General features: G+C 42.9%; 1 protein-coding gene across 2 annotated transcripts in view; it reads right to left on the bottom strand.

The window, feature by feature from the left end:
• Window positions 1–9330, bottom strand: part of tmem39a (transmembrane protein 39A) — an 87891-nt gene extending 78561 nt beyond the window's left edge. Inside the window, exon 1 of one of the 2 annotated variants that reach the window (XM_038801960.1) lies at window positions 9282–9330. The gene's annotated coding sequence lies outside the window, so the exon portion shown is untranslated. Of the gene's footprint in view, window positions 1–9122 lie in introns of both variants that reach the window. The other variant, XM_038801958.1, reaches the window with a different exon arrangement.
• Window positions 9331–9735: the final 405 nt, after the last annotated feature.

Genomic DNA, 9735 nt, shown 5'->3' on the forward strand with positions numbered 1-9735 from the left:
TATTTTAAATTCCAACTCTTTACCGAAGCTCCCCAACAGCAGTTACTCACCAACCAACCTACAGCTTTCCTGTAGTGTCACTCTTTGTTTATTTCCACCACCTCCCACCAGCTCCTCCCACCAGCTCCACACAAGCCTGCAATCCACTTCTCTGCTACTGCCTCACCAAACTCCCTTGAATAGAAGGTCATACAGTTGGGTTTTGCTTCATTCTCCTCTCGCAGGTCCCAAGCAGGCCATACTCTTTGCCACTCCTTCGCCCAACTCCCTCCTGAAGGATTTCTGGTTAACTATGGAATGGTTAGGGAAGGTGCATTCACAAACACCGCCAAACAAGTTGGGTATCAACGTGTAAAAGAAAATTGGAGCCTCAACCATTGTTCATAGCGCTGAACTACAACATGTATGCATAAAGTGCATGTTGACACAGCAACTCTGACTCCGAGGGCCAATTGGTTAGACAGCCAATGTGGGTCAGATTGGTGCCAACACCACAAATTCAATCCCCATTACGGCTGGGGTGGATTCAGGACCTGCCTTCCTGCAGTGGAGGTGGTGACACGGTGGATCGGGCCTACTTCGGCAGAGAACTGAAGTACGGAGCAAATTCTCTCTCGCTATTCAAGTACACAGAGGGACCCCAAGTTTTAGGAATGTCCAAGTTTTAAAACACATTACTGCTCAAGTCTGGCCAACTTGCTACTTAACAGAAAAGATCACTGGTATGGCTTTGTTCTGCAAGGACATATGGAGCTCAGTAGGAAGAATCCCAGTAAAGCATTTTGCCAAAATGGATTACTATACATGAAGAATTATATTCGCTACACTTGGATCAAAACTTCTAACTGCAACAAAATAGATATAGAAGAAGAAAGTGAATCGCCTGGACCCAAAAGTGAGATACAGAATGCATGAATACCAATATCTCAAGTGTGGGCAGAAGAATCCTTCACTTTACATTGCATGAAATGAATAGTAATTTGCACCCAATGGTATTTTTTAAATATGATTCCCCTTAAAAGTTCCTCCAGGCAAATACTCTGAATTCTCCAAAACCTGTTTCTATATCAAAGCTGAAGTAGCTCACAAACTTGATATTGTGACAAATATCTACTTTATTGTTCATGTTAACACAAATATCTAATTCATTGTTCATATTAACACCTGTTCACGTTAGCACCTTCAAAATAATTTTTAGTTCTCAGAAGATTAAACTTTAACTGTAGAAAGTAACTAAAGCAGCTTGGATAGACTCGATTACAGATGGACTATGTTGATTTAAGGGATTAACAGCTTTAAAGGCAAGAGCTATAAAAAAAAAAACTGGTAGGCATACTTAGCTGTAGAACTGGAAACCTGATGGGACACTGCTTGCAAAGAAGCCCAGTCCATGGAGATGCATTGTTTTGGGAGTTAGAGCTAAAGTAGTTTAAGCATTCAGGTGAACCCTGAAAGGCTATGGTGTCATGGAGCTGGGTAGATCTTAAGGAGCATCTCTGATTTCAATTTATCGGAGTGTCTTTCGACAGGGGAAGAGGATTACCAAAAGGGTGCTGTTGGCAGCAGAATCCAGTCAGTTAGGGTCCGAAGTCATCCTGGGAGCCATTGGTACAATTGAAGGTTTGTGTGGTTTGTAACTCAGAAGCCGTGGGTGCTGTTTGAAAGCCAAGGGGGCTGAGAGATGGCTGGCCCCATGCCGGGGGGGGGGGGGGGGGGGGGGGTTAGGGCTCAGAAGAAACCATTTATAGTCCTGGGAGCCATTTATAGTCCAGTGCAACGAGGAGACTGGTGGTTAGGGAAACACTAGGGCAGTGCAAGCTCAGCAAAGCTAATAGTCTGCGAAAGAACTGGAATGTGCTGGCAATTAGAGGCACGAGTGCAGTTTTGTTAACCTGGAGGAACACAATCTCAGGAGGAGAACAGTTTTGAGGTAGTCATGGCTTTTGACGGAATTCAGAGGTTAGATCTTTTCAAATTCCTTATAAGGCAGAGTTTTAATGAGATGTCATTCACAATGGTCACTGACATCTGGGTGGGCTGAGAAATCTGTGGGATCTATCTTGGTCACATCTGTCATGTGCAGTATGGGGTGTTCAACCACAGTTTGCCTGTTAATTCAGTCAGTAAAGTTTATTTCGTTTGTTTAAAACAGTGTTTTTCATCCAGTGGTAACTGGTTGTAATTGAGGTCCTGCATCATTCATTTAGTGGGTAACTGGGATTTCTAATTTTAGCTAACTTTAAACAAAAAGTTACTGGTCCCTAGCCAGATCGTAACACCTGAGAGAATCGGTTAGAGAGAAATTACTATCATTTGCAGTTTTAATACTTCTTGCAAAAACCTACTCTTGCAGTTATCAAATATTATAAAAGCCTAATTTGCTTGCTTTAAATTGTACTTACAGAATACATAAAGCTACACCAGAAAAACACCAAGCAAAATGTACATACAAGAAACACAAATTAATTTATAGGAGGCCAAGAGTTAACAGCCCAGCAACAAGCTGCAGTACCGCTAACTGCCTTCCTCCTAGTTAGTAGACATCCACTGTCACCAGAGTGCCACATATACTCAGGCAGCACGGTAGCATAGTGGTTAGCACTGTGGCTTCACAGCACCAGGGTCTCAGGTTCGATTCTCCACTGGGTCACTGTCTGTGCAGAGTCTGCACGCTCTCCTCGTGTGTGTGGGTTACCTCCGGGTGCTCAGATTTCCTCCCACAGTCCAAAGACGTGCAGTTAGGTGGATTGGCTATGCTAAATTGCACGTAGTGCCCAAAAAGTTTGGGAGGGGTTATTGGGTTAGGGGGAAAGGGTGGAAGTGAGAGCTTAAATGGGTCAGTGTAGACTCGATGGGCCGAATGGCCTCCTTCTGCACTGTATGTTCTATAACAGGCTAGATTCTCTTCTATGCCACAACTGTCCCATTCTGCCTTCAAGCCATTCAGGTGCTCAAAGCTCGAGCGTATAGATTTGGTTTTTCTACATGGCATTTCAGGTCTCTGCCACACTGCCATTCTTAAATTTAATACCAGCTAATAGTAACTAAATGGCAAATCGTGCATTGTAATGCACCTTTAACTCTTCCACCACACGGAAGCATCCGACAGAGAAAGCCCAGGCCGGATATTGGTATATCACACTTATCACTAAATGCTGGGATACAAATTTGTGCTCAATTCTACACACGGCAAGTTCCATGTTCTTCAGAATCACAAGAGTAATTTATGACACTGAGTTTAGCTTTTGTTAGAATAGATTATGCTTGGTCAATCAGGTAGCATTTAGGGTTTTCCCAACAAAACAGGTCATCAATTACATCCAATCCCAGAATGCACATGGCCAGAAGTAACAAAGCTTGGCTTGTTTTCACGCAAGTAAAGAAGATTGAGGGGTGGCCTGATAGAGATGTTTAAATCATTGGCATCACATGGAAATCATTTCTTCTAAGAGTGTATTAAGAGCAAGGGTACATGATCTCGAAATTAAAAGTTAGGCCATTCAGTAGCAAAATCAGGAATCACTTTTGCAACGCAAAAAAGGTTAGCAGATTCTAAACCTCTTCCCCCGAAAAAGCTGAAAGTACAGATTACTCATGATATACGGAATGGCGGCACGGTAGCAGTGGTTAGCACTGTTGTTTCACAGCACGAGAGACCCAGGTTTGATTCCCAGCTTGGGTCACTGTCTGTTTGGAGTCAACACGTTCTCTCCGTGTCTGGGTGGGTTTCCTCCGGGTTTCCCAGTTTCCTCCCACAAGTCCCAAATGACGGGGGTGTTAGGTGAATTGGACATTCTGAATTCTCCCTCAGTGTACCTGAACAGGTGCCGGAGTGTGGCGACTAGGGAAGTTTCTCAGTAACTTAATTGCAGGGTTAACATAAGCCTACTTGTGACACTGAAGATTATTACTGGGGAGCAGGCTAGACAGATGCTTCTATGTTCTAAAACATTATTCCTTCTGAACACAAGGTCTTCAATTTGTCATGGTGAATTCTAGAAATGCAGCAACAGAAAGAGCATATAATCATCACATTCTTAAGTAAAATAGACCTATGAAAGAGTGATTCAGCTCTTGTTTTCTGATATAACCATCGCAATTTGGATGTTAAAATAAAAAGATTATTTTTTTTTTTTGCAAATATCACAACCAGCCAACTTAGATATTGCAGGTTCCATACACAGACTTGTAGCACACTTACTTCCTGGCCATTAATTTTTTTTCCCAACTGCAAGGATGTGAACACATTGGACGAGTGCAGAAGAGGTTCACAAGATGGTGGTTCAAAGGAGAAGAAACAACTTCAGACACAAAGATAGGTTAGAGAGTTGGGACTGTTCTCTTTGGAGGCTAAGGCGAGTTTTGATAAAGGGGGCTGGGCACAGCAGATAGGGAGACACTGTTCCCACTCATAAAAGAATCAAGAACGAGAGACCACAGATTTAAAGTGATTTGCAAAAGACGGAAATGTGATGAGGAGAAAAAACTTCTCACACAACGAGTGGTTTGGGTCTGGCATGCACTGTCTGGAAGTGTGGTTGAGGCACGCTCAATCGAGTGAATGGAAACAACGTACAGGGAAAAGCCAGGAGAGAATGACACTAAGTCTTGATGCGCGTTTGGAGAACTATTGCAGACATAAATGGGCCAAATGGCCTCCTTCTGCACTGTAACAATCCTGAGATTCTCCTCACTGCTGCTTCCCCCCACACACAAGAGCTAAAATCAGATTACAGTCCAATTTCTTTTTGCTCTAAAGTACTATTTGATGTGTTCCAGTTATCATTTGAGTGTTTCTTTTTTACGAGTGTACCTTGGACATGGTACATCAATTACAAAAAACTAGCTGGTACATCAATTACAAAAAACTAGCTGCCTCACGGTGCCAAGGACCCGGGTTCGATCCTAGCCCACTGTCCGTGTGGAGTTTGTACATTCTCCAGTATCTGCATGGGTCTCACTCCCACAATCCAAAGACGTGCAGGGTAGGTGGATTGGCCTCGCTAAATTGCCACTCAAGCGGGAAAAAAAATTGTGACTTCAAATTTATATTTTTTTTAAATTACAAAGAACTAAAACAATTTACAAAAGATTTACCTGCCCTTGAATTCAGAAAAGTTATCTGTTTTAAGTAGCACTATAAACGCAAGATGGTGAGAAGGTAGTTGTTAAAATTGCATAGAATGGGGAGTCACGTGAAGCAAGCAGGAGAAGGACTGCATTTGCACGAGCTTTGGGGGGGGGGGGGGGGGGGGGGGGGGGGGGGGGGGGGGAGAGAAAGAGAGAGAGAGAGAGAGAGAGAGAGAGAGAGAGAGAGAGAGAGAGAGAGAGAGAGAGAGAGAGAGAGAGAGAGAGAGAGAGAGAGAGAGAGAGAGAGGAAGAAGGAAGAAGAGAGAGAAAAAAGAGAGAAGAGTCAAGAAAATCCATGTTTGATTGGCTGGCTCGCAGTGGCGGTTTTGCTGGTGGACATATTCGGCAATCCAATTGGCATGGAGATGATGGCTGCTATTGAGTAAAGTTGTGGATTAACAATCTCGGCTTCTTGGCACAGGTTATTGGTGCTCATATTGATGAGCTGCGAGATTTCCTACACAGAATGTATGAAGCGACGAGAATCCTGTCAGTCAATAGGGTAGTTTGCTCAGTGGGGGCTCACTTTCAGTCCTTGAAAATCCTGCTGCATGATATGTTGAACATCCTGGTCGATTCAGGAAGATGGAGCAAGAGAAGGAATATCAGTGCGCCAGGTCTCCCGAGGCGAGCTGGGGACGATTTCCCGGCCGCATTTTAGAACAGGCCACTATGCTTTCACAATCTCAATTTGAGCTTTTTGAATACAACGGAGCACACTGTATCCGGTCTTCGAGCCTGGGGTCAGTTGAGGATCTCAACCACTGACCCTACGTTGTCTAGTACTCTGTTTGTCGAACAAGGTTGGAGGCGGCCGAGCAGGATGGGTCTTCGCCACCCGCCGGAGCTTAGGTTTCTATTACCTGGGCTCCAGGACCATGAAATGGCAGAAGTACAGGGGCATTGGTAGAACTCTGGACGAATCCTGGATGTTGTTCAACAATCCCGTCATGGCTTTGGCCTTTTTAACCTCCATTAGATGGTTATATTATTCTGAAGTTCATCATTAATCGTGCATTTTGCTGCCATGTGACTATATCTCTGATTTTATGTCATGCCTTTTATCCTGACAAAGGGATATGAGCTACGAGCATAGTTAATCCTTGGATATCTAGCCTTTCCTGGGTTGGTCTTCTACATTTTCTTGGCTGCACGGGTAATGATAGTGGCCTCTTAAGTGGAGTAAGGTCTGTTATATAGTGAGTTGACATAATTTAAGTATCCTTGGTTTACTGGCTCCGGTATAAGAAAGTGTACACTGCCGAGCCACATCGTGTCCTGTTGTCCCCTTTGTCATGGGGCATCCTTTCATTGCTTGGAGCTCTTGGGAAACAGAGTTAGGTTTTGCCTAACGGAGCAGGACGTGCAGCAGAGGGCCATGTGTTTATGGCTTTATCCTCAGATCCCCTGCCCCTTTTGGTATCCTGTTATCTTTAATTTTTTGTAGGAGGGGAGATGCCAGCAACAGCGATTACTATGCTTGATGATCTATGAATATGAGCTGGTCTCATCTGCATATTTTTGTAGAATGATGATCATTCGGTACTGTACCAGATTTTGGGGATGTGCTGCATCGTGTGAATATATGCAAAATATCCTCTTAGAATTAATGTTGCGGATTCTTTCTGCATTTTCCCCCAATTTTTTCCTGATATGAACAGAGCCACAAAGTTTAATGATTAAGCTGAACCAACTGAGTTGGTGTGCTCCTTTTCTTTTCCGTATTTGTGTATATAGAAGCATATTGTACTGTACTACAATACAATGAGGGCTTGTTGCATCATTTGTAAAAATGGAAAAATATATGGTCTCAAACCCGGTAGTGTGCCCAGTTCTTGGTGGCATATTTCTGGAAAGATGTGAAGGCGTTTGAGAGAATGCAGAAAGATTCATGGTTAATTCCCCTAACCTGCACATCTTTGGACTGTGGGAGGAAACCAGAGCACCCGCAGACACAGAAGGAAGAAAGTGCAAACTCCACACAGTTACCCACGTCCAAAATTGAACCTAGATCCCCGGCCCTGTGAGGTAGCAGTGCTAACCACTGTGCTGCCCCATTGGTGGAAGGATCAAGAACAAGAGAACAAAGATTTAAGGTAATTGACAAAAGCAGCCATGGAGACACGAGGGGAAACCTTTTAATGCAGTGAGTGGTTGGGATCTGGAATCCACTACCCGAGTGTGGTGGAGACAGGTTCAATTGTGGCACTTGAGGGAATTGGATTGTCTGAAAATGGAAAATGTGAAGGGCTATGCGGAGAAGACCAGGGAGTAGCACTAGGTGAATTACTCCTTCAAAATGCCAGCACAGGCACTGAGCCCAATGAACTTCTTCTGCGTGGTAACCATTGTGGTTCTTTTATGCTAAGCCTTGTATTTTGCCATACCTGCTGCTTAAAGTGCTTCAACAAGGCAGTTTTATCAAATGCGAGGAACTAGAGAACGTACAGCACAAATAGGTATCCAATCTAAAAAATGCTCAAGAGTCTGTTGATTCACATTTCACGAATTAAACTCCAGGTTTTAAGTTGGGGGTGGAGCATGCCTTCAAAATGGAAATTAAATGTCAATAATTATACATTTCAGCTAACTTTAGTGCCGACTCAATAACAAGACAATTATGGTTAACGGGCTGAAATAAAAAACTTTTACTATCACCTATGAAACTTTAATACAGTGAAGATCAATCCATATCTGAACCAAATCAAAAGTTTGAATGAACCCAAAATTCCTGTTATTATCAAGTGCAGAAATAATAAACCACAATGCAGGGAACAGTCATTTTTCAGAACCCAACTTATGAATACAGTTGTGATAAATTGACTACAAACCCATACAAGGGAGGTATTTTTAGGCCTCTCACGTTTTGCACAAGCACTGACTCACCTTTACTAAAGGCAAACATAAATATCACTATACATTATAAAACAAATATTGCAATAAAGTGACAGGAAACAAGCTGCATTTCTCAATTATTTCACAGGATTATAGAAATTAAAGAGACCATTAGGTACCTGTCTTCTTCAGCACTAGCTCTCAAATGTTACCAATTACTCTATTCCTACATCCCTGGTCTTTTTCTACATCCTTTGATTAAGCTTTGAAAAGAAAGTATATAAAAGTCCTCCACACCAAAAGCAACATGTAATAAAGTACAATTCCAATAACGGAAGTAGATAAACATTTCTAAAAATGTGTTATTTTAGTGATCATTCTCAGCTTATTCTGCCAAGATACTCAATTCAAGTACTGGTGCAGAAATCTTGCATATATTATTTTCTCAAAAGTTTTCAGTTTTGAACAACACATTCGGGTGACTCTTCATTGCATCCTCACTCCCCTGCACCACCTCTGACCCCTTCCCAATTTGTGGGAAGTAAAGGTGGTGTGTCCCAAATAATTTATTTCAAGTTAATTATGTATTTTTGTAATTAAAGTCAATTGTATTTGTATGATTTATGGATCAACACAAATCGTTTTTGTCATATGGTGGCTGGGGAAGGAAGGAGGATGGGAGAGAAAAAGAGGGAATTCTATCTACCATTAGATAACATTAGCACCCTTTTGTTATATTTTAGATACACAATCCGGTTTCCAAATCAATACTATCTTCAGCTTACCATTTATGGAAGAAACGTACCTACTTCTAGTTTAATTCTTTTTGAAATTGCTGATATGTGACTGCCAACTATAGTTAGACACCGTAAAGTAATGAATAGTAAGAATGTCCTTATAATGAAGTAGATATTTCTACCATTTAGTAGTCAATAAGCATTTCTGCAAACAATTTTTCAGACGGTGAAGATAAAATAAATTGCAAGATCAATATTGCCACAAAAACATTAAAAGCAAAACACGTAACTGGACCCCGATTGTAAAGTTTTATATAGGGTATATAGTAGTTCTGGAAGCATTGAAAGTTTGCAAGAATGTTTTTGATCTTTTAAACACATTGAGACCATGCAGCACAGAACTGCTCTGCAGACACTTACACATCAATGTTCCGGGAATGAGACCGTTTCGCTAAGATCAGCTCGAGACCGTAAGAGTAGTCAATCAAAACGAAAACATTAGCCTCCTAAAGGGGGAAAAATTACATTAGTTTGATAACGCCCCCTCCTCCCCAAAATTGTTTAAATTCAACCACAGACCGATCAGCTGGACGACGTGGCGGTCCCTAAGCTGCACTGCCACCAAACTTAATAGCGGAAGTCCCGCCCACAACGCCCACATTGATTGGTGGAAACACGATGACCGACAGCGTCTTCCGCACGACGATTGGCCGATCCTGCGATGATCAGCGTACGCTTCCGGCAGTTAAGTTTGTGTTTCAGCCTCCAGCGGATTCGAGTACAGCGGAAGCAGCGCCAAAGCAGAAGGGGCTCGCGTGGGCGGGGCTACCGGCTGATTGGCAGGTGTGCCTCCTGGAGGTCTGAGATGGTCTGGGCGCGAGGGGCGTTTCCGCCCTCTCGGGGAACCGTTCAGCCTCGAGGAGGGTTTGAATGATGAGGTTGCGCCGCCCGAACGAAGCCGGGACGCAAACGTGCTCAGCTGCTTATTCTCAAAAAGCAGCAGAACAATAGTGCAGCTGGTAGGAAATGTCGG

This window comes from Scyliorhinus canicula, chromosome 7 (genome assembly GCF_902713615.1).
Source record: "Scyliorhinus canicula chromosome 7, sScyCan1.1, whole genome shotgun sequence".
NCBI classification, from domain to species: domain Eukaryota; kingdom Metazoa; phylum Chordata; class Chondrichthyes; order Carcharhiniformes; family Scyliorhinidae; genus Scyliorhinus; species Scyliorhinus canicula.